The sequence below is a fragment of the Hyperolius riggenbachi genome, chromosome 5, assembly GCF_040937935.1.
Source record: "Hyperolius riggenbachi isolate aHypRig1 chromosome 5, aHypRig1.pri, whole genome shotgun sequence".
Taxonomy (NCBI): Eukaryota; Metazoa; Chordata; class Amphibia; order Anura; family Hyperoliidae; genus Hyperolius; species Hyperolius riggenbachi.
This window is the reverse complement of record NC_090650.1, coordinates 210750878-210777375: the sequence shown is the minus strand read 5'-3', so window position 1 is coordinate 210777375 and position 26498 is coordinate 210750878. Positions and strand designations below refer to the sequence as shown.

The 26498-nt window shown below is 44.3% G+C and overlaps 2 long non-coding RNA genes across 2 annotated transcripts in view; one reads left to right on the top strand and one right to left on the bottom strand.

Moving 5' to 3' along the window:
* The first annotated feature begins 5477 nt into the window (after positions 1-5477).
* LOC137517567 (uncharacterized) lies at positions 5478-12965 on the top strand. Its single transcript, XR_011020571.1, has 2 exons — positions 5478-5720; positions 12816-12965. It is a non-coding gene; the product is annotated as an uncharacterized lncRNA (long non-coding RNA).
* The window catches only part of LOC137517566 (uncharacterized), a 30103-nt gene continuing 9753 nt past the window's right edge, over positions 6149-26498 (bottom strand). The window contains exon 3 of the long non-coding RNA XR_011020570.1: positions 6149-6480. This is a non-coding gene — a long non-coding RNA (uncharacterized lncRNA). The remainder of the gene's footprint in view (positions 6481-26498) is intronic.

The window sequence follows — 26498 nt, the reverse complement described above, 5'->3', positions numbered from 1 at the left end:
ACACACCATACACAGCACTACAAGTGACACACACACACACACACACCACACACAGCACTACAAGTCACAGACTCCCCAACACAAGCTATGTAAACCTAAGCTTGTGTGGAGGAGTCTGTGAATAGTAATAATGCTGGGTGCCTGCATTCTCTCTGCCTACACTTCTCCATTGTCATATACAAGTTTGAGATCTCACCTATAGTGTTGTCCGGATCATGAACGATTCGGATCTTTGATCCGAATCTATTTTATGAGTCGATCATCCGAATCATCAAAATGAGTGATTCGGATTGCAAAAGGGGCGGGGCCAGGAGCGACACGCCCCCTCTCAGCAGGCAGCGGGGTCTTGGAAGCAGAGCAGAGATGGATCGCTCTGTTGGAAGGGAGGCAGCCTTGCAGGGAGACAGGTAGATGAGAGAGAGGGGACATCGGTGCCACTGCCAGATATGTGTAGAGCACACATACTGGCTATAATGTGCTGCACATTATAGGCTGTCTGTTCCGTAGTGCTGCACAGTGATCACATTGGAAGCTTTTGGCTCAGCACAGCTCAGTAACTTTGCAGACAGTGTGATTGAAAGGCAATATAATCCTCCTGCACTCGGCACTAAACAGCTGCACTTATCTTCTGGGAATGCTTTCTTTCACTGTGCGACCTTTTCTTTCAAAGTGTACAGATGAACATATAGGTGAAATATATGTAAAGCATATGACTTCAGCATGTGGGTATTACGTGCAAGCATTTCTGCTCTCTGCTCGTCCCTCCTCCCTTCTCTGTCCACTCCCTGCCCTCTGTCCATCTTCTCCCCTTCTCTGTGTGTCCACTCCCTCCCCTTCTCCTGTCCACAGACCTGTCCTGCTGTTCATTTCACCCCCGAATGCTTCCGGTAGTAAAATGATCCGAGATTCGGATCAAAGATCCGGATCTCTTCAATGATCCGATTCGAATCATCCGGATCATTGAAAAGATCCGAACTTCCCATTTCTACTCACCTAGCCCAGGATCTGTTTCCTCTTGTGCTGTGCAGTGGGCGGGATCAGGGAGGCTGCAGCTGGGGGCAGCGAAGAGACACAGGCTTTGCACAGCTCACTGGGGAAGAGAAGGAGGATTCTGGGCGGGGCTGCTGCAGTCTGACTCTGCTACACTTGTCCTACTTCTTGGTGCCGATGGAGTCAGAGAGAGAGGGGGCAGAACTCCAGTGCCGATAACTTGCTGGTGACAGGCTCCTGTGACAGCCGAAAGTATGGACAAGTGGCACCCTAATAGCAGTGTAGAGAGTTAGGTGCCTGGGGCCCTTTAGACTAACTCGGGCCCCAAGCTAATGCTTGCAGTGCCTGGTTGAAAATCCGGCCCTGAGTTTCTTGGGCAAGTCTCCTTAACACTGCTACTGCCTACTGAGTGCGCTCTAGTGGCTGCCTCGCAAGCGCTTTGAGTCCGACAGGAGAAAGGCGCTATACAAATACTGTCATTATTACTGTCATTATTACCTCCTCTGAAGCAGGGTCAGTGCAGGAGCCTGGTAACTAAATCCTAGACACAATGCAAATCAAAGAAGATGGGTCCTGACTCCTGCACAATGACCAATGTGGAATGTAAACCTTTATTGATTCAGGTAAAAGCCAGTATACCAAGCTGCCAACTTGATGTACTGGTTTTTTATCTTAATCAATAAAGTTTTACATTCCACATTGTTCTTTGAATTCCATATTTAGAAAGCCCACAACCAGCTGGAATGGGTATCCACCCTGAAAGCTTAAAAGATGTATACCCATCAGGCAGGATTAAGAGGCATTGCTGGGATGATACCAGTTTTGTGGAAATGGCTGAGAAGATGTTCAGCTGTTTTTAACCGAGAAACGGCTCAGGATAGAGTACAGTTGACCAACAGAGAGCTCCACTTCTGAGGTGAGTGTAAGAGGGCTGGAAGAGGTAAGGAAAGCATTCTGAAACTTATGTAACAAGGTTTGTAATATGACTATACATACTCTGTAAAGTGTTTGTGGAAGATATCAGCCCTATATAAATACTAAATAATACCGTATATTCCGGCGTATAAGACGACCGGGCGTATAAGACGACCCCCCAACTTTTCCAGTTAAAATATAGAGTTTGGGATATACTCGCCGTATAAGACTACCCCTCTTCCAACGCACACCAAATAAAAATAAAAATAAAAAAAACATGTACTGGTGCCGTGTATGAACATACTGGTGCTGTACTGTATGCGTTACCCAGTATATAACAGTATATAGTCAATTGACTTGTTGCATTGGTCAACTCTCTTTAAAGAGACACTGAAGCGAAAAAAAATATATGATATAATGAATTGGTTGTGTACTATGAATAATTACTAGAAGATTAGCAGCAAAGAAAATATTCTCATATTTTTATTTTCAGGTATATAGTGTTTTTTCTAACATTGCATCACTCTATAATATGTGCAGATTACACAACACTCAGCATTCAAAATGAGTCTTTCAGAGCAGTCTGTGAAGTAATGAACTCTCCTCTAGCAGAGGAAAAGTAAACAGTTCAATTACAGTTGAGATAATAAAAGTCAGATAACAGCCCTCTCCACGACTAAGTTAGTCGGAGAGCTTAATAGCTTTTTTGCATAGAAATATCAACTGGAGTTTCTCAACTCTCCCTGTACTGGAAACCATTAGACTGATGTATCTAATCTTAATGTTTTTTTTCTTAGCTGTACTTCACATACAAATCATAATATCATCATTTTTTTTTCACTTCAGTGTCTCTTTAAGTAGACTGGTCAGCTCTCCTTGCCTACCTGTTTATCAGAGCGGTATGGAAGAATAGATTGCGCTCCCTCAGCAGGGAGATCTGAGAGGCGGTAACAGGATAGGGCGTATCACCCGGCAGCAATGACACCCGGCGTATAAGACGACCCCCAACTTTTCAGAAGATTTTCAAGGGTTAAAAAGTAGTCTTATACGCAGGAATATACAGTAATAAAAATGCTTGAAGAAAATTACATTAAATTGATTTCTCTCACTATCTAAAGCTGCTGAACTTTCTTCTGATTTCATATTAGTAATTCAACTTTGATAGTGACTCTTACAGCAATAAGTAATAAATGGATGCTATTCCCAATATCCCATGTTTCTTCATTGTCGACTACATTTGCCAAAATCAATCTTAACCCATTCAGGTTCCGTCGTTTTCACGTGAGAAATGTTCACCTCCCATTCATTAGCCTATAACTTTATCACTACTTATCACAATGCACTGATCTATATCTTGTTTTTTCCGCCACCAATTAGGCTTTCTTTGGGGGGTACATTTTGCTAAGAGCCACTTTACTGTAAATGCATTTTAACAGGAAGAATAAGAAAAAAATGGAAAAATTCATTATTTCTCAGTTTTCAGCCATTATAGTTTTAAAATAATACATGCCTCCATAATTAAAACTCACGTATTGTATTTGTCCATATGTCCCGGTTATTACACCGTTAAAATGATGTCCCTATCACAATGTATGGCGACAATATTTTATTTGGAAATAAAGGTGCATTTTTTCCATTTAGCTTCTATCACTATTTACAAGTTTAAAATAAAAAAAATATAGAAATATTTCATCTTTACATTGATATTTAAAAAGTTTAGACCCTTAGGTAAATATTTACATGTTTTTTTTTTTTTTTATTGTAATGGTTTTTTTTTTTATACTAAACATTTTATTTGGGTACTTTTGGGAGGGTGGGAGGTAAACAATAGATTTATAATGTAAATTTTTTTTTTCAGGTGTAGTATTACTTTTTGGCCACAATATGGCGGCCATGAGTTTGTTTACATGACGTCACTCTAAGCGTACCACGCGCTTAGAGTGACGCATCGGGAAGGAGACGGCCAGAAAAAGCTCAGCTTCCGAGAGAAGCTGTCGCTTTTTCAGCGGGGGAGAGGAATCAGTGATCGGGCTCCATAGCCCGATACATTGATTTCTTGGCTACCGAATCCGCGGCCAGGAGTGCGTGTGCACGCGCACGATCGGCCGCGGGGGTGCGCGGTAGCGCGCATGGTTCCTGGACGTAGAAACTACGTCCAGGAACCAAAATAGGTTAAAGTGCATTTTAAACGAAATCCACATGAGTCACCCTCTGCCAAACAGTTTACCCAAAAGCCGTGCAACAGATAGGGGCTATTCATATTGCTCAAATGATGCACTGTGACGTTGCTTAGCACAACCAGAATATTTATATGATCTATGTTTTGGCATGACTCCCATTAGATCAGTCATGAATGCCTGTATACACTGCAACTGCTCCTTTACTTTAGTTAATACTTTCCTTACTTCTTACTCATCTTCACATGAGTTGGCTTATGTGGTGCTTGCGACTAGAAGCATCCCCACCCTGAGCTTATGGTAATCCTTATCATGTGCATAGTTATTCTTCATATGAAGTTTTAGGCCACATGTCCTGCTGACTATACAAACGTGATGTGAGAGCATGAGCCAACACTGGTCCCATTGAGAAAGTCATGTAAACTACAAGTACAGTAAGTTAACCTTAGTGGCTACTGTGAATAGGGTACAGTTAAGGTCTCTATATTTTTTGTGGTTTGAAGAGGCTTAAAGTATACAGAATGATCTGGACACTGTTCTTGCTGGCCCCCTAAAAACTGAACTTTTCTAGCTGTAGTACCAATCTCCCTGCTACAATACTGAATTAGACAGGCATTGTGATTAAGCCTCTAAAGCTCCATACACATGCCAGATTTCTGCTGCTCAAAATGATTCCCTAAGGGCCTGTTTCCACTACACGCAGATTTGATGCAGATTGGATGCAGAATGGATGCAGAAAAACTGACTCCAATGAATGCCTATGGGCCTGTTTCCACTAAACGCGATTTTTCTGATGCAGATTTTCCCATAGGCATTCATTGGAGTCTATAAGGGCCTGTTTCCACTACACACAGATTTGATGCAGATTGGATGCAGAATGGATGCTGAAAAACTGACTCCAATGAATGCCTACGGGAAAATCTGCATCAGAAAAATCGCGTTTAGTGGAAACAGGCCCATAGGCATTCATTAGAGTCAGTTTTTCTGCATCCATTCTGCATCCAATCTGCATCAAATCTGCGTGTAGTGGAAACAGGCCCTTAATTATTATGATGGTGCTTACAGGCAAAATATTATTATCACTGTGGACAACTCTGTTCTACCTAGTCAAATAACTAAATCATGATTTAGCAGTGGTACTGCGGCAATGGGCGCTATCCTATAGTATATCCAAGAGCTATTTAGCTTGGAAGGTTCGCGGGGCTTCCCATCAGTAATGGGTGCTTTCAATGAACCTGTACTGAGTAAAAATATTTAAAATAAACACATGAGGTAACTTCAAATGAAAATTACACAGTTACCTTGCCATCAGTTCCTCTCAGAAACTCACCATTTTCTTCTGACAATAATCCCATCCAGTTCTGACAATATTTTGTCAGATCTGAAATATATCAGTTGCTGTCAGTAAAATATCAGTTGCTGTCAGTTATAGCTGAGAGGAAAACTGATGTACCAGGCAATGTCCATGTTTCCCTATGGCTCAAGTGGGCGATGTTACAGTTTAACTGTGTGCTGACCAGAAAGCTGTTATGGGGTAATGGCTATTTTCAAAATGGAGGACGGAAAATTCCCTTGATCATAGTGAACAAATAGGACGCAGGAATGGAGAAAGACACTAAGGAGTAGACTACATGGAAGGTAAGTATGACTTGTGTATGCCTATTTTGACTTTTATTTTCAGTACAGGTTTTCTTTAACTAAAGTACAGCCAAATAACAGCAATAGCTGACAGTTAGGAGATAGCGGTGGACACTTGGCTATAGTATAGCAGGGCGCTAGGGGGTTAATAGTTAGTGTTAGTTATAGGAAGGGGGGATGTGAGTGTTTGGCATAGGTAGGCTAATGTGGGGATGAGCTTAGGTTGGAGAAGTTGATAGTACAATATCAGTTACATTACTGAATTTTTACTATTTGCAACTTCCTGCTCCCATATTAGCAGGTGCCCATTAAATGTACATTTTTCAGCATACAAACTTTGATACCACATTTTTAATTGTCAAATATTAAACTCATGTTCCAAAAGGACTGACTATTTACCCTTAGTTCTTATGGGCAAGACCAGACAATTCAAGTGCACTTGTTTAATCAGTTTCTTACTGCTGCCCCTTTTCTCCAGACTCATGTGGTGAAGAAAAGGATGCAGTCTTTGAGAGACAGCAGCTGGGTTGACATTGCAGGCATCCTAAGTGGTGATCCTTTCCTACTTTATTTCGGTAATTAGCTTAGAATCACACCCAGCTTGTTTCTGGTTGTTAGGACTGCTTAATGTATTTATAGGCAGGGGGGCTCTTTAAATGTCTCTGTAGATGAACGTCTTTTCTCATGGAAAAGAAACTCTGCTTAGGGTCAGTCATTCCTTAGGTGCCTCTAATGTTAAGCAACGGCTTCAAATAGAGACCTAATTTCCAATACAAAAAGATTGTTAATTGCATGTATAACCTTTGCTCTGAACAGAACATTTCAAGATGGTTCATTTCATCACAACTGCCAACTCTTACATATAAAAAGATTAAAAACTCATAGCAATACAGGGGAAAATAGTATCTAATATATCAGATCTATAATCACACGTTACTACTAACCCTAGAAGAGTGCAACACCTTGTTTCCTAGTGTAGTCACTGCTAATGGAAATGTGCTGAATCTAGTGTTATACCCACTGTAGCCATTCCTGAGATGTCCCAATGTTCCTGTGCACTGGGATGATTGTAATTCCCTCAATCAAATTGAACTGAATGGCTTCTATGGTAGAGGTGGTTTCTATGATGATTGCATCTGTCAACATACTATTGTTCCCCACCTGAGCCAAACGTACGGATGTGCTAGCAAATCACCACATCTATTATTCTACTAAAAGAAAAAAAAAGAAATAAAGAAAGAAAGAAAAAAGACTTGTTAAAAAAGATTTTCCCGTATATAAATCTGTTACAAATTCAATGCAGGAAATAGCAATTCCTAAACGGAGTTCAATAATAAAACATGCCCATCTGCGTAACAGGTTGTATTAATCTTTTTATAGCCTATCCTTGTTCTCTCTTAATATTGCTAAATAGTGTTTTTCCATTGAAAAGTTGACGTGGCATCCAATTACTGGGTCTGCAGATAAGATGGTGCATAGTGCTGGCTATTTTAATGTCATAAAGATCAAAAGGAAGAAAAAAAAACATAAAGGCTTGGATTAAACTACAATGAAACAGGAACAAGACCTATTTTTAGCACTTTATTCTCAATCTGTATATTTTATTCAGAGTTCTTTTTTAGGCCAGCAAAAAGCAGCATTGTGCTCAGCATCTGCACATAAATAAAGGAAGGGATAATATTTGATTTAAAAAATACAAGTAAACGATAAGTGCCAATATTGAGACCATGTGAAGGCAAAGGAACAAAGCATACTTTCATTGCTAATCATGTTAACATCAAAGTTTTAAAAGTACATTTGCCTATTCAGAGGAAATGCCATCACACTTCTGACGATCACATCTGCCACTAATATCATCCGGCATGTGGTCAGCTCTCTGTTCTTACTTTTATCTCTCAACCAAAATTTCATGTCATGATTTTAACATTTGATGTTGAATTCAGGTCACTACAAAATAAGTACAACCTTTCTTTCTGTTCCACTTTCATGAAACATCCATGGTCTGTGTTGGAACACCAGAGTTTATGGAGGAAGTCTGGATAATATTAATTCTATATAAAAAACGACCAGCGATTGAAAAGTCACTTATGTAAATAATAATACATCTATAAGAGGCTAACAGTGTTTTTTTTAAGAGTAAAGTGCATTAAAAAGAGTTCAAATGATTTAAAGGTGACATCATCATTTATTTTACCTGCCCCTAAGTGATGTTACCTAGAAGAAATGTAGCATTAAATCACAGTGTCTGACACATTACACGGTATACACAGAAACCAAAATAGCTGTAGGAAAGGGCTCATTCTGATATTTGATAGAGAACAGCGGACAGTAAAATGTGAAATTGAAGAAAGGTGCTATCACACTATGTAACTATTACTGAAAACTATTAAAGTTGAAATAAACTTTCCAAATCAAATAGCTCCTTAGGTAGTTAGTCCAGGATTAGAAAAGGCTATAAAAATACATTTTACTTGCATGCTTGGTGGCATAAATTATTCTGCTATAGGACTCACATTATAAGGAATGCAGCTTTAAAGAAAAGCATTATTTTACGGTAAGTCACCATTTTGTTGTCGATCCTGCATATCCTCCTTTAGATTGTAAGCTCGCAAGGGCAGGGCTCTCTCGCCCTTTTGAGTCTTGGAATTTGTTATTCATTTCATAGCTTGCACTCAGTTATACATTTTATTCATCAGGTTACATCTGTCTTTGTAACCAACAGTACTGTATTTTGTACCAGTGTCCATATTTGATGTATAGCATTGTCTGTTACATGATGTATATCATTGTCTGTGTCATTTTGTATATCGTTGTCTGTATTATTATGTACCCCTTGCTTGTTTTCTTACTTTCTACAGCGCCACTGTATATGTTGGCGCGTTATGAATCAATATTAATAATAATAATATGAATCACAACTATATTCTAAAAAATTTGGTCTGCGCTCCACAACACAGGTTACTGATATTTAAAAAGAGAAATTATTTCACCAGTTACATAGGGGATAAGCTGGCTCCAAAGGAACACATATATTCTCCAATGATATCCCAATCCACATAAAAGCCGCGATCACAATCTACGTATCCTGCTTGTCCACAGATAGGAGGTATAGGATTACCCTGTAAAAGAGACTCTACATAGCGCAATACTGCATAATTAAAACACCCGGTGATCAATCCAGGGATAATGTGTAGGGCCTCCACCAGAAACACTGAACACTTTAGGGGGTACTACGCCCCCGTAGTGAGTACACTTACCGTGTTCCTTCTTGTTATAATACGTATCAGCCCTCCAATAACACCTGGGCACGGAGCTCCTTAAAACTAGTGTTGGGCGAACAGTGTTCGCCACTGTTCGGGTTCTGCAGAACATCACCCTGTTCGGGTGATGTTCGAGTTCGGCCGAACACCTGATGGTGTTCGGCCTTTTAAGTTCGGGTTCGCCCCGAACTACTAAATGGCCGCGAACAGGGCCGAACAGGGCCCCTGTTCGGCCGAACAGGGCCCTGTTCGGCCGAATACTGCCCCCCTATGGGGTCGCAGGCATAAGGGGGGAGCATGCCCCAATCGCGGGGGGGGGGGTCGGAAATTCCCCCCACCCCCTCCGCTAGCGCTCCCCCCTCTGCCCGCTACCCCATACAAAAGTTTAATGAAGTAAAACAGTACCGGTCTGGTGGTAGTGGGTGGCTGGCAGTGGGCGGCACTGTTTAGTGAGTGACTGAGGAGGAGGAGTCCGGAGAGTGACGCGTTGAGGGAGGCCGGGCAGCGGGCGGTTCAGCAGTAGTACCGTACTACTACCGCGATCGGGGCATGCTCCCCCCTTATGCCTGCGACCCCATAGGGCCCCCAAAAGCGGGATGTTCGGGGAGTTCGGGGTTCGGCCCGAACATGCCGAACATCGCGGCCATGTTCGGCGAACTTTCCCGAACCCGAACATCCAGGTGTTCGCCCAACACTACTTAAAACCAAAAAGTCCTTAAAGACAGAAAGCAGGACTCGCATAGCATAAAACCTTTACAAATGTATTGCCACAAGTTGCATATATACACTTTGTACCGGATAAAAAAGATCAAGCGCTTATCTGAGTATGACAGCCTCTGCCGCGGTCGGATCCCACTGCACGCCTCAGTCCCTGCTTCACCAACTTCCTGGATGCATCTCACGTAACTCCAAACTCCGCCCTACGCGTTTCGTCTAATGACTCATCAGGGGCTGGAGTTACGTTGCCTAAGACGCTTTATGACGTCACCATGATGTAGTGACCACCCCACCTCATACATATTCATTCTCCATAGCGTAAGTGTAGCAGGCAACGGGATATTGCAGGACCGGCATGGGGATGCCGTTGCCTGCTACACTTACGCTATGGGGAATTAATATGTAAAGGTTTTAAGCTATGCGAGTCACGCTTTCTGTCTTTAAGGACTTTTTGGTTTTAAGGAGCTCCGTGCCCAGGTGTTATTGGAGGGCTGATACGTATTATAACAAGAAGGAACACGGTGAGTGTACTCACTACGGGGTGTAGTACCCCCTAAAGTGTTCAGTGTTTCTGGTGGAGGCCCTACACATTATCCCTGGATTGATCACCGGGTGTTTTAATTATGCAGTATTGCGCTATGTAGAGTCTCTTTTACAGAGTAATCCTATACCTCCTATCTGTGGACAAGCAGGATATGTGGATTGGGATCGCGGCTTTTATGTGGATTGGTATATTCTCAAAAGTGCTTTGTAAAAGCACAGATGCTGCTTCTGATCCTTATCCATCCATATAAAAAATCACGTAGATCACTTTTCATTCCCTCTTATCTGATGGCATATGCTGTCTTCTCTCCACTTGTACAGCATGAATCATCAGAAGGGAGGGGTGAGGAGTGATCGCATGGCAGTCAGTGAGTTCAGTTTTGACTCAGGCCTCCAATTGTTAGAACTTCAGAATGTTTCATATGGCTGGATAACGCACAAGAAAATATGTTTATGGCAAGAAGTAGAATCCATGTTTTTATTAAACACTTTCAGACTTTGGGCCTGATTCACAAAGCGGTGCAAGCTGTTTAGCACGAGTGTGCTAAACAGTTAGCACGTGAAGTCCATTTGCGGACTTTTGCGCGTGAAAAAGTCTGCGATCACACAAATCGCGGCACCCGTGCTAAGCAGTTTGCACCGCTTTGTGAATCAGGCCCTACAACAGTGGATTTATATGCTGATCCACTACTGAGACATCCTAAAGGGAATCCTAGAGTGGCATATGGAGGCTGACATATTTATTTCCTTTTAAACAATGCACATTGCCTGGCTGTCCTGCTGATCCTCTGCTTCTAATACTTCAAGCCATATTTCATGAATAAGCATGCAGCTAATCCAAGCAGATTTCAGCCACAAACATCTGAGCTGCATGCTTGTTTAGGGTTTATGGCTAAAAGTATTAGAGGCAGAGGATCAGCAGGACAGACAGGCACTGTGCATTGTTTAAAAGGAAATAAATATGTCAGCCTCCATATGTCTCTCACCTTTAGTTCCTTGTAAGGCCAAAGTCCAGGCAAGTAAGAAGGACATTTTTGTATACCTTGATAGATCCGTAATATGTTGCAACACATTTGATTAGAAAATAAATAAATACACGTACTCATTAAGTATTCACCTGGTCCAGTGGCATAGCTAGAAACGATGGGGCCCCATAGCAAAATTTGTATGGGGTCTTTAGATTTAGGCATTCTTGAGCAATGCCACCTGCCCCTACCCCATGGATATCAGTTGAATGGGCAATTCACATTTCCATGCAAGGTACACTATGTATGGTCCATGAGCACTGAGACAAAGTCAGAGGGTGGAGCAACAAAGCAAAGTTAATAGTGAACACATCAAGTACCATCTGGCCCCCCCTCCTCTCCAGGGACCCATAGCAGTTGCTATGGCTACTATGGCTATTGTTACGCCCCTGACCTGGTCACATGATCACAGTCTCCTCTGCTTTTCATTGACAGGATGCCATCTAAAGTTGTCCATACACTTTTAGACTGCTACCATTCCTCTCTGATAACAATCAACTTCTATCACACACAGCACATCAATTTTCAATACTGAAAATTAATCTACCTGCAGCATTGCACTGCTCAATGCAGTGTAACACTATGGCGTATCCAATTAATATTGCTCCAATGCCCCCCTCGCCAATCAACACAGATTTTCCTTCCCGACCACTCAACACTTGTGATCCATTTTTGGTCAAAACTGCTCAAAATTTGATCAGTGGCACATTATGGGGAAATGAATTGCCAGCAGATAAATCAAATTAGCAGGCAAATCAATGAGAGTATGTGTACCTTAAGGCAAACCTGTAAAGAGAAAAAATGTAAAGGGTAGATACTCACCTCAGTACAGGGATGCCTCTGGATAGCCCTGAGGCCATCGGTGTCATCCTTGACCTCACCACTGCTGGCTGGTAGAGGGATCTGGAGGCTTCCATATTTATTTCTTTTTAAAGAAGGACAATTGCCTGGCACTGGCAGCACAGGCATAACATTAGCCCCCGTCACCCCCACAATCATGGGTAAGTTTGATGGCTAAGGGGGTCCACCCCATGAGCAAATGCAGAGTTAAATGCAGAACAGTGGATAATCATACATTACCCACTTCCTTCAAGTCAGGTCTTCACTCTCTTCTTCAGTGTAACTATGCGGTGGCCAACCTATCACCATGCATGTCACATGATATGCAGAGAAAAGACAGACTGCATGGCACAGAGCTGCACTGAAGAGTATTGAGGATATCCTGTCTAGCTAGCTGCCACCAGAAGCAGGTAAAGTATAAAACCTCATACACACATACATTGCATGTTGCCAAGCAGGGATCAGAATATGATCCCTCGGGTGACATTACAGAACTTAGGCTGTATGTAGGGTGGTTGGGGGGGGAGGGGGGGGGGCTGATGGAGCACTGCATGAGGGACATCATGTGGTAGTGTATGAGGTTTAAAGCTCCGCTGCAGCTGTTGCTCTGCCTAACCTACCCGAACACTACTATCGCTCCTAATCTATGCTTAGCTCTATTGTTAACAACTAAATAATCAATACTCAACTTTTGTCTTTTTCTGCTTCAGCAGTGAGCACTAAATCTATCCACTCCTGATAAAACCACAAACTGATGACCTCCAATCTATAACACAGGCTGACGTTGATGAGGCAATTGCTTTGCTCTTTTAAAGATCACAACACCATTTTTTTCCATAATAAAATAAACAAAAAAATAATTACAATGAAACACTGGATGGGGATACACTTTCATAGTTGCTATGTAGAAAGGAATTTGCAAATGCAAAAGTTAATGAGCAATGACATTGACCCATCATTTTATTAAAGTTATGTGTGAAAAGCTTGAAAATGTCTTTAGCTTAGCTTCTCAGTAAGCGGTTATCAAACATTCCACTGTTTTGTTGTCATAGTGATGGTCCCAAAAATGTATTTAGCATTTGTTTCAGGCTATAATATCTGCAAACAAATGCTTGCAATGCTTACTAACTTATAGTAGTCTAAAGGACAGCTTTACTATCCTCTATCACATATAGAAATACATACTTATTGCTATGCACAACAACTTCATCATCATTATCACAAATATTGAAATATGACTTCTCTACATAGGGGACTGTGTTGACCCAAGAAGTAGTAACAGTGACATATGTTTCCCCATTGCATACTTATACTAAATTTGGTGTCCCTTATTCTATCTTCTCTACTTCCCTGCTAAACACTTTGTTTCTCAAAGTGGTCCCTGACAAAGTGGCGTCAGATTCAGAAGTTCCTCTTCTTTAATACCTTGCTGGGTTACCTCTAATATAAAGATGAACAAACTGCTGCAGTATTCCTTGCAAACACATATCTATGGTAAACGTATTCTTCTTATGGTATATTGCAGGCATGTGCAGAGGGGGGTGCTCTGGGTGCCCAGGCACCCCCTTTTTAAAATGTTCAAAAAAGGCCCCTCCGGCCGCGAAAAATAAGCTCTGCCTCCAACCGCGATAAGCTCCGCCCACCTGTGGGAAGCTCCGCCCCTGCTGTGTGGGAGCAAGTAAAATGGTGCCTCCCTAGCTGAACCCACTATGACCTCTTCCTCCCCCAGTAGCCACACTGACCTCTCCCTCCACCTAGCAACCACAGTGACCTCTCCCTCCACCTAGCATCCACAGTGACCTCTCCCTCCCCCATCACCCACAGTGACGTTTTCATCCACCTAGTACCCACAGTGACCTCTCCATCCACCTAGCACCAAAAGTGACCTCTCCTAACACCCAGCATCCACAATGAATTCTCCCTCCTCCAGTAATCACACTGACTTCTCCCAGCACCCACAGTGACCTCCCCTTCCTCCAGCACCCATACTGACCTTTACCTTCCACAGCACCCACAGTGACCTACCCTTCCTCCAGCACCCACACTGATCTCTCCTTCCCTCAGCAACCACACTGACCTCTACCTCCCCTAGCAGCAACTATGCCATTCACAGCAGCACCCGCAGTGACCTCCCCTTCCTGTAGCACCCATACTAACCTCTACCTTCCACAGCACCCACAGTTACTTCTCCCCCCCAGCATCCACAGTTACTTCTCCCCCCCAGCACCCACAGTGACCTACCTTTCCCCCAGCACCCACACTGATCTCTACCTCCCCCAGCAACCACATTGACCTCTACCTACCCTAGCAGCAACTATGCCATTCATATCAGTATCCACAGTGATCTCCCACCCCCTGCGCCCACAACAATCCCACCAATATTCAGCACCCACATTACACTCAACCATTAACCCCCACTATAACAAGCACCCAGTACTTGCACCAAGCACCCTGCACCCAATACTCACATCTGGCCTCCATATGGCACTTAGTACTTGCATCAAACAGCCACATGACACTTACTACCTGCTCCCCTTCACCGAGTACTCACACCTGCGAGGCACAGTACTTGCACCCAGCCCTGACATGGCACCCACTACTCACACCTGCACCCAGCCTCCACATGGCATCCACTATCTGCACCCACATAACTAGTACTAGCACCAGAAATACCTGCACTCAGAACCCACATGACACACAATGCTCACCCATAGCTGGCACCCAGTGCAGGCAAGGTACCAAGTATTTGCACCTATGTGATACCCAGTACCTGCATCTAACACCCACATATTTCATCTGCAGTAGTTCCAGTTGCACTAAGCCTCCACTTGGTGCCCAGCACAAACACCAAGCCCTCACATGACATCCAGTACCTGCACCCAGAACTCACAAGGGACTGAGTACCTGCAATCAACACCTACATGATGCTTGATACCCACCTATACAGGCAGAATCCACGTGACATCCGGTGCCAGCACCCAGAACCCACATGCACCTAGCATCTGCATTTATCACCCACATGACAACAAATACCCCATTAGCTAGCACCCATCACCCATATGACACCATGTACTTACTCCCAGTACCCACTTGGCACTCAGTATTTGTACCTAGGACCCACATTACACCCTATACCCCCCATAATCAACACCCACATGGCACAGTACTCACACGGCACCAAGTTACCAAGCCATTATATGCAGTTTACCAAGCCATTATATGCACTTAGTACCAGTCCATGGCTAGCACCCAAATAGCACCCAATACCCACCCTTGGTCCAAACCCATATGAGACTCAGTACTCACACATGGCACTCCCTACTCACTCATGTCCAGCACTCACATGGCTCCCTGTACCAATTAGCACTCACATGGCACCCACTATTGTTTATTACCATCTGCTACTTATTCAGCACCCAATACTGCTTAGCACCCACTGCAAATAAGCACCCAATACAAACTGGACCTTGGTACCCACAGCAGCTTGACACAGACTGTATTTTGGCACCTCAGCACCACTGAAACTTAGCATAAACTGGACCTTTGTATCTTACCACCCCCTGCACCTGTGCACCCACTGCACCTTAGCACTTACTGCAGTTTTGCACCTACTAATGCTTAACAACCACTGCATATTTGCCTGAAAAGAAGCTTGGGTGCTGATCAAGAGGGACAGAGGTTCCCAGTAATGAAAGGTGAGTCCGTGCCTACCTGAGGCTCCACTGTGCCCACTCTAATAGTGGGAACCTATCACTGCTGATTTGAGGGTGGTGGCGCCAAAAGATTTGGTTGGAAGGAGACACAAAAGTCTGCCTGATACTGCTATAAAGGTGTGTGTGTGTGTGTGTGTGTGTGTGTGTGTGTGTGTGTGTGTGTGTGTGTGTGTGTGTGTGTGTGTGTGTGTGTGTGTGTGTGTGTGTGTGTGTGTGTGGGGGTGGTTAGCACTTTAGCATGATTGATCGATTACGGCCACTTTTTCAAATTTGAGCACCCCCCTTCCCCCTTGCGGATCCTCTGCACGGCCCTGCATCCAATTATTGGCATAACATTTATTTTTAAAGAATTGGACATTTGAACACATCTATTGTGCATTGCATTTGCAAGTTACGGATTTGCATATATCTTACGGACACATTATTCTTTATAATCAGGAGATTTATTTTTTTTCTCAGTAATATATTTTTCACAGTGAATTTTACTTGATCTTTTTCTGGGATCCCATACATTTTAACCATTTTTTGCCCTATCAACTCACTGTAGTGAGATTGCATGTGTATTTGCATGTGTTTGTATGCTTGGAGGTAATTTGTGGTTTTAAAGGGGACTGGTGCTAATATTATTATTAGTTTAAAGAGAATCTGTATTGTTAAAATCGCACAAAAGTAAACATACCAGTGCGTTAGGGGACATCTCCTATTCCCCTCTGTCACAATTTCGCCGCTCCCCGCCGCATTAAAAGTAGTCAAAAACAGTTTTAAAAAGTTTATTTATAAGCAAACAAAATGGCCACCAAAACCGGAAGTAGGTTGATGTACAGTATGTCCACACATAGAAAATACATCCATACACAAGGAGGCTGTATACCGCCTTCCTTTTGAATCTCGAGAGATCATTTGTGTGTTTACATTCTTCCCCCTGCAGCTATCTTCCACTGAAGAGTGACAGGCTGATTGTTTCTTCCTGCAGACAACTCTGTGTCTTTAATTCCTCAGTATGTGACAGCCCAGCCAGCTCAGAGGACGATTTATCCAGCTTGTAAAAGGCAAGCTCTCTTCTCTCACTGATAAGAGAACTGAGAGGCTGGCTAATGTAAATAACACACACGAGAGTGTGCATAGAGGGGCCTGGAGGTGGGGCGTGCATAACAGATCAACAACACTGAAGAGTTGGCAGCCTTCCAGACACAGGGCGACAAATCAGACAGGGGAAAGATAAGTTGATTTATTACAGAGACGGTGATAGTAGAAAGTGCTGCAGTAAGCCAGAGCACATTAGAATAGGTTTAGGAACTTGTAGGATAGTAGAAAAAAGGATGACATTTTTGTTACAGAGTCTTTTTAAGGTCTGTGATTTTTGCTATAGATTGCAAGCAATAAAAGTGGTATTACTTTTAATTTTAGCGCTGTGGACATTTATTTACTAGTTTTTTTCAGGTATTGGAGGATTGCCTAGTCCACGTAGATGCTGACCGATACAATTCAGGCGCAGTGTCTTATATTATATAGGAATAGAGCTTGTACTTTACAGACTGTCTGTAAAATACAAGCTTTTGTCTCCAGCAATGCTTAGCTACTAAGATAAGGAATTACACACACAGTGTTTTTCTCCCTCCTGACTCCCCCCCTCTCCTTGCTTGTAGAGTCAGGAGATACAGGCTGGGGGCTGTAATGATTTGTCTGTGATCTGATCACACTGGAGCAGCTTGCTTAGCAAGTAGGGTTGCTCGTTGGATTCCGCGGAATGGAGATTTCCGCGATTCCGGTCGGAAATTGGCAATTCCGTTCCAGTAAGCCGGACCGGAACATGTATAGCGGTAATCGGTAAATAGCGGAATTTCTATGCGGAATTCTGTCAGAATTTAATCAGAAGAGTGTAAAAGCTGCATTTACTGTTAGGCAACATTTTTAAGCCAATCAGAAGGATCGGAAGGGATAGACTCATCACAGAAGCTTAAAACATGCTAATTTCTGCATTAAAAATGGAATTTCTGCACCAATTAGAGTCTTAACAAAAAACAACCAATCCTACGTTAGCAACCAGCTCCTAGCTACCTATCATCAGCTATCCCACCCATTTTGTATATAAGAGAGGTGTGACAGTCATGAAGCTTGTGGTTTTCATTCTGGTGTGTTGGAGAGAGGAGAGACAGACCTATATTAGTTGTTCCAACATAAAACAATAGTCTTTTTAAAGACTGTATAAAAAACAAAAGTCTTTTTAAAGACTGTGAGAGAGAATTCGACTGAGTTTGAGCTATTAGTAGTAGTAGCTAGGTGTATTTGTGAGAGAGCGACAGTAGATTGTTAGTTTGAGTGATAGATTGTTATGTAATGTAGTAGTATTTGCTGTGTGGAGAGGGTTAGAGAGAGCCAGCCAGGCCGCAGGCTTAGTGTTTGACAGAGTGAGAGAGTTAAGTGATTGATTAGTTGAGTGTAGTGCAAGTTTTTTTTTTCTAAGTTCATTTTTGTAGTTTTTTTGTTTTTTGTTTTCTTTATTTTGTTTTTGATTTATTTTCTTTATTTCGCCCCCTTATTTTCTTATCTGTTTTTTAGTTCAAGTTAGGTGTATTTATTTTACTAAGGTTCTGTCGCTCATACCCCTTCCCCAATAAACTTTTTTTGGCCCCAAAACAATGGAGCGAGAGCAGCAGCAATTTACTGCCACTCCTAAAAGAAAATGGAGTGATGGTGGTGTTGGTGGATCACGTCAAGTACGTGATCAGGTTGAGGGTGGCAGCAGCAGCAAGACGCATTCCATGATCAGAGATGTCTTCCCTGTGTTCGCACGCAGGAATATTTTGACAGAGCAGCAGGCGAACAGAGTTGTTGATTATTTCGATAAGGAACCCTCTACCCAGTGTGAGGAACTTGAAGCTAGTTGCAGCAGCACCAGTAGTGGCCAGGTTCCTCATGACCAGAACCCGACCGCAGCTGCTTATCTTGACGAGGTTGCTTTCTCCCAGTACTCTCCTCCAGAATTACAGCACACTTATGTCGATGAGAGAGATGTGCAGAAGGATTGGGATGAGGCATTGGAGGAGACCATGGGACCAAGCTCCCAAGAAGTGGTGGGTTCTGTGGTGACAGAAATGGCCCGTGTTTTCTTTATCCAGTAATCCATCACAACTGGGAGCTTGTATCACCACCAATCAACATCACCACCAGTTAACTACAGAGGTGTTTAGTGGCCAAGTGGAGGGTCCAGAAGAGTCACTTATGGGTCCCAGAGCTTTTGTTGAACTGGATGATGTTTTGGATGATGAGGTGGCTGATCCACCGTGGTTGCCATCTGGTGGGTTAGGCACTAGCAGGCGTGAGCAGCATGGAGAAACAGAGCAGACGGTTGGCCAGCAGCCTGCAAGTACTTTCCCATCTGTCAGTACCCACCAGTCCAATGCTCAGCATCGACGTGCTAGAACAGGTCGCACCACTGCTCCACGTGCATGCACGTCCCCATCATGGAATTATTTTACTGTTCTGGAAGAGGATGAATCCAGGGCAGTCTGTTCTGTGTGCCGTAAATCGGTGAGCAGAGGCAAATCGGGCACCGGGTTTGGCACTTCAGGGCTGATAAGCCATCTGCGCAACCACCACAGACGGGAGTTTGACTATGTAAAGAATTACAATAAGATGGTGGAGGAAAAGCAGCAGCAACAGGCCCATCCTCTTCTTTTTCTAGTCGTCCTGTCCCTATCCAACCAGCTCAGTCCCATTTTACTTCAAATCCCTCTGCATGCCAGGCTGGAAGAGGGATCCAGACCTCGGCAAGTACCTCATCATCACCCTTGTTGGTTTTCTCTGAATCACCAGTGTTTCAGCGTCAGGCCTCTGTGCCAGAAATGTTGCAGAGGAAGCGGATGCTCCCTGCAACTGATCCATTTGTTGTCAAAAATAATGCGCTCCTGGCAAGGTTGTTGGGCCAACAGCTGCTGCCCAACCAGTTTGTGGACTGTGCCCCCTTCCACAGACTGATGAACAGTGTTGCTCCACAATGGTGGATCCCCAGCCACCATTATTTTGCCAGGAATGCCATCCCTGCCCTTCACCAGCACATTGTGGAGTGTGTCGGCCTGTCTATGGATCACGCTGTCGGTGGCAAGGTGCACTTCACTATGGATAGCTGGAGCAGCAAGCATGAGCAGGGAAAGTATCTAACTTTTGCCGCCCATTGGGTCACCCTCCATGGTGCTGCTGAGGAGAGTGCAAGATCTGGGTAGAGATGGCCCGAACGGTTCGCTGGCGAACGGTTCACGGCGAACTTCCATGGTTCGCAACCACTATATGAGTGTCTCGGGGGGGGGGGGGGGGGCACACCCAAGATAATAAGGTCATTGCTTCATTGTGGACAGACCAAGTTTGATCAGTTTGACAGTCACTGTTCTGTCATTCAGCTACCTCAGCCCGGCGACCATATGGGCTTGAAAACCACCACTGCCTGCACTCTGGCCATGGTGCGCACCAGTCCAGCATGGCCGTCACTACACAAACAGCTGTTTGCGGTGCGTTACACACAGAGCAGGGACAAGGTCCTCCAGCACCCAAGGCTGAGACACCAAAGTGCGCCCCTCCATCCTTCCCACCTCAGCCGTCACACACTGATTGCTATTAGACTAAGGCGCCCCAGGGCCCCCAACCTCCCCAACACCTTAATATCTAGTTATCTGGCTTGCAGTCACTGCTATGTATCCCCTTTTCTTATTTCTTTCTGCTTCATACACAATTAGGAATGACAGCTGAATGAATTGTGCGCCCCCTCCTACACTGCGCCCTGAGGCTGGAGCCTCTCCAGCCTATGCCTCGGCCCGGCCCTGGTTACACAGTGAGTTTGGTGTATCAGTGTGTAGCAGTACTCTAATTACACTCCCCGATTGATGTATACACATGCAAGATGTTTTACAGCACTTTAGGCCTGCAATTTAGCATTCAATGTGATTTCGGCCCTTAAAACGCTGCTTTGCAGCCCCCCTCCTGTTTCGCGGGAGGTTCACGAACCCGGTTCGCGAACCAAAAATCGAAGGTTCGGGCCATCTCTAGATCTGGGGCATCTCAGCTAGTGGTGCCGCCATGTGGGTTGAAGGGGAGGCCTGTTCTACTTCCCTCTGCTACCTGTTCTGTCCAAGACCAGTGCGCCGTTGCTGAGCCTCCCAGCAAGTAGTCCCACTCCTACACTGATCTGCTGCACCATCGATGCCAAGCAGTGCTGAAAGAAAGGTTTCAGCCCACATCCATCGCTCCACAACCGCCACCACGGCCTTGAAACTGCTGCAGCGCCGCCATGGCCTGCCGCAGCACAGGCTTATTTCTGATTGTCCGACGTGGTGGAATTCCACCCTCCACATGCTGGAGAGGTTGTGGGAGCAGCGAATGGTGGTCAGGCTATACCTGTCTTAGACATCTTCCTCCAGAACAGGGCCACTGGACTACATTACTGGGGACCAGTGGCAGCTGATTGGACAGGTGTGTAAAGTCTTGGAGCTGTTTGAACAGGCAACAAAATTGGTCAGTGAGGAGCACTGCAGCATATCAGAAGTTCTCCCTATTGTCTTCATGCTGGTCTGGACAAGGAGTGCTCGGACAGGGGGAAGAAGCCCTACTGAACAGTGGTCAGTCAAGTGGGGGAGTGAGTGAGCATGCTCAAGTCCTGAATGAGGAGGCAGAGCTTATGGAAACGGAAGAGCCCATTGTCCGGGGGTGGGAAGAAGATTCTGATGTGGAGCTGGAGCATGATGACAGTTCTGACAGCCAGGAAGAGGTGATTAATGGCAGACATCTCTTCCCTATGGCTGCGTATATACTCCAGTGCCTCCATAAGGACCCCCGGATTAAAACTTTAAAATCAAGGCTCAACATGTGGTTGGCCATCATCTTAGATCCCCGGTGCAAGGGGAAAATGCGGCAGTTTATACCCCCCTCCCAACCAGGATGAGCCACATCTGGGATGCCCTTCTTCGTTGGGTAAAAGATACGTTTCCTGAACCTGTATCCCGGGCCCAAGCTACCAAGCCTCATCATTCTTAGCAATGGCCTGGTGGTCCCACTCCCAGCAGCAGCACCAATAGCCAATCTGTGAACCTGCTGAGTATGGTGAAGGAATTTTATCAGCCAATGCCAGATACTCCTTGTAGCAACAGCACCACCAGTGGGCAAAGTAGTCACTGCCAGCGGCTGGCCCGTATGGTGAATGATTACTTGGGGTCGGTCAGTGCTCCAGACAATATGGAGAGTAATGATGACCCCATGGAGTATTGGACAAAACAACTGGATACCTGGCCTGAACTCGCTCAGTATGCACTGGAGGTTCTTGCATACCCCGCCGCCAGTGTTCTTTCTGAGCGAGTATTTAGTGCTGCAGGTGGGGTGGTCACCGATGAATGGACCCGTCTGTCCACAGACAATGTGGACATACTAACGTTCATTAAAATGAACGAGTCATGGATCAGTGATAATTACAAGGCCCCTCTCACTGATTCATGATGAAGATTAGACAGACTAAATTAAAATGTTGCTGTTTTTCAAGCCTCAAATGGTCTCCCTCTCAAACTCTGCTGCCTATCACTATCATTGCATATTTTTGCTTTTTAAGATCATAATAATGCAGTTTTGTTCTATACTAACCCTATGCTCTTGGCCTACAACTTCTTCTGCTGCTCCAAAAAAAAAATTATAATGACTGCTGTGAAACCACCTCTAGGTCCCATGGCCTACAACAACTCCTGCTGCTCCCAAAAAAAATTAGAATGACTGCTGTGAAACCACCTCTAGGTCCCATGGCCTACGACAACTCCTGCTGTTCCAAACAAAAATTGTAATGACTGCCGTGGAACCACCTCTAGGACCCATGGCCTACAACAACTCCTGCTGCTCTAAACAAAAATTGTAATGACTGCCGTGGAATGACTGCCGAGGTACCACAGAGAAGCCCCCAAGTATAGGTAGTCAGACGTTCCCTGTATTATTAGCCAGATGTACACATTTAAAGGGGTTCTGTGGGGTTACTGACTTACCTGGGGCTTCTAACGGCCCCCTGCAGCTGTCATGTGCCCACGCCGTCCTCTACGATCCTCCATTCCCAGCCACCATCACCGTTCAATTATTCGTCTAACTAGAGGAATACAACTGCGCATGCACCACTACGGCTGCATGCATCCTAGCTCCTGCTTACATCTTTGGGAGCTTACTGCGCAGGCATAGTACGAGAAAACTTCGCACTGCGCCTGCGCAGTAAGCTCCCAGAGACAAAGGCCTCAATTCACTAAGATTATCTCCTGTCTTTAATAACTCTTCTAGAGTTGTTACCATGGTGATAAGGCATGTAGTATTCAGGAAACATTTTTCCTCAGACAAGCCTAAAGTTAACTCTTCTGTCTTTAAGTTAACTCTCCAATCCTTAACCTCTTGACGACCAGCTAACGCCGATCGGCGTAAACTGGTCGTCTGCGGGTTACCATGGAAACGGCCGCTCGATCGAGCGGCCTTTCCATGTCAATTCACGGAGGGTGTCTCCGTGAACAGCCGGAGAGCCGCCGATCGCGGCTCGCCGGCAAAATGTAAACACGCGGGGAAGAAATCCCCGCTGTTTACATCATACGGCGCTGCTGCGCAGCAGCGTCGTAAGGCAGATTGGCGATCCCCGGCCTCTGATTGGCCAGGGATCGCCGGCATCTGATAGGCGGAAGCCTATCCTTCAATGCGCAGGACGGAACTCCGTCCTGCGCATTACAGAAAGAGGGAGGGAGGGAGGTAAGGAGGCAGAGGGCGGAAATGGCTGCGGAGGGGGGCTTTGAGGAGCCCCCCCCCCCCGCAAAACGCAGATGGCCGGCGGCGATCAGACCCCCCCGGCAGGACATCCCCCTAGTGGGGGAAAAAAGGGAGGAAGTCTGATCGCCCTGGCATAATACTGATCTGTGCTGCGGGCTGGAGAGCCCACGCAGCACAGATCAGCCAATACAGCCCTGGTCGGCAAGTGGTTAAAATAACTCCAGAGTTAAAGACAGGCTGTTAATTAACTGCGTGTGAAAATAACTACAGAGGAGGTAAATTAACTACAGAGGAGGTAAATTAACTACAGAGGAGGTAACTTAAGGAATGAAGAGATAAGATAACTCTCTCACTGTGTGGAGGTAAGTTTCCTCTTGCCTTATTATCTCCAGCATGATCTTAGTGAACTGAGGCCATTCTGTGAGCTAGGACACATGCGGCAGCAGCCACGCAGGCGCAGTTGTATTCGTCTAGTTAGAAGAATAATTGAACGGTGATGGCGGCAGGGAACGGAGGGATCGTAGAGGACTGCACAGGCACATGACAGCTGCAGGGGGCTGGTAGAAGCCCCAGGTAGTCAGTTTTTGTTTTACAAAAACCCCACAGAACCCCTTTAATATAATATTGAATGCAGACAGATATGTGCACAAAACTGAAAACTGACAGACTGCGGAGAGCAACATTTTTCTTGTAGTGGTCTAGTGGAAGCACACTTTATCACTTTATGTGTGACACACTGGAACTGCTGCTCCTCCAGCTCCATCCTGCGCTTCTCCCCACTTTTCCCCTCTGTGTAGGTAATGCCAGAGACATGTTTCAGGGTGGAGCAGATTTCCACACATGCATTTAACGTGCCACACTGAACAGTAGTTTGGTACATGCGCAATAAGCCTCCTGGCCATGTTGAAGGTAAAAAGGACAGCTTCCTCTGTATGGGTCAGGTAGATGCATGGAAATCTGCTCCATAAATAAAGATGTATCTCCCACTGCCTGCAGAGGAGGTGAAAGTGGGGAGCATTAGTAAATAAGCATGGTATGGTACCACAGGGCCAGAAGTTCCAGCATGTGGCACATATTGTGAGACATATAACAGTTGGAAGAACTAAAGGCAAAAAATATTAAAAAGGATGTTAAAATGGATTATATCAGCTGCATGACAAGTGATATAGCAAGCTTCACCTACAGGATAAATGGGGCTCTCCAGTCTGTCATATGTGTTACATATAATGCAACATGCAAAGGCAGGGAATCCCCGACTTCCGAACGCCCGCCGATACGAACTGCTGACCCGCCGCCATCGGGGATACCCTGCCTGTGTCCCCGCTGGGCCTGGCTCCCTGCTGTGCGTTTATCCGGCCCCCCGCTTATGTCTCCTGGCCCCTCCGCTTATGTCTCCGGGTCCCCCATGCAGTGTCAGTGGCAGTAGCTTACCTCCTCCATCTTGCCCGCGGCGATTGAAGACATCCGGCTTCCCTGTGCGGCTTCCTCTAGTGCTGGCTTCTAATGACGCGTCATCAATGATGCGTCATTAGAAGATTAGCAGAGCTGCCAGGCAACTGGTATTGTTTAAAAGGAAATACATATTGCGAGCTCCATATCACTCCGCCCTCAGGTTCACTTTAAGGAAGCAGACAGAAAAATTAACCACTTCAGCCTACAGTGTTGTTCACCTTATGCATCTGAGCAACTTTCACCTTCCATTCATTCCCCAATAACTACTTATCACAGTTAATTGATCTATATCTTGTTTTTTCCACCACTAATTAGGCTTTCTTTGGGTGGTACATTTTGCTAAGAATTATTTTTTTCTGAATCCATTTTAACAAGATTAAGAAAGAAATGGAAAAAAATCATTATTTCTCAGTTTTTGGCCATTATAGTTTGAAATTAATACATGCTACCGTAATTAAAACTCATGTATTTTATTTGCCCATTTGTCCCGGTTATTACACCATTTAAATTATGTCCCTATCAAAATGTATGGCACCAATATTTTATTTGGAAATAAAGGTGCATTTTTTTAAATTTGCGGTCATCACTATTTACGAGCTCATAATTTAAAAAAAAAGTTCAGACCCTTAGGTAACTATTTTTTTTTATTGTAATTTTTTTAATTTATTTTTTTCTTAAAAAATGTATTTGAGTAATTTTTGGTGTGGGAGGTAAACAGCTAATTTTAAATGTAATATAATGTAATTATTTAATTAAAAAATGTATGTGGGTGTAGTTTACTATTATACATTATATTATACAGACAAAAAGTCATGGAAGTGAACAATCTCGCTTCCAGGAACTATAAAAAGGACAGGAAATGTTTTATTTTGCAGAAAGACGGCGGCCTCTGATAAGAGACCATCAGTTTTTCTGCTGAGAGCTTAGATCGATGAATGGGAACTATATTCCCATTCATTGATATGGGGGCTAACGGCAGGCGGCGGGAGCGGTAGCTACAGCAGCACAGTCTATCTGGATGGATATATCCATCCAGATAGACTTTAGTGGTTAAAGGACCACTATCACAAAAAAAATGTAAATTTAAAATGAATGTAAACATCTAAAAATAAGAAGTATCTTTCTTTCAGAGTAAAATAAACAATACATTACTTTTCTCCTATGTTGCTGTCACTTACAGTAGGTAGTAGAAATCTGACAGAACCGACAACATTTGAACTAGTCCATCTCTTCATGGGGGATACTCAGCAAGGCTTTTATTCTTTATAAAGACACCCCCTGAAAAGGATTTCTAAATTGATGCTGGCCAGCCTCCCTGTTTACTGCAAACATTTTTGGCAGTTGGACAGAACAACTGCCAATTACTAAGTGCTTTTGATGCTAAACAAAACTCTGAGAATCCCCCACAAGGAGATAGGCTAGTCCAAAACCTGTCAGTTCTGTCAGATTTCTACTTCCTACTAT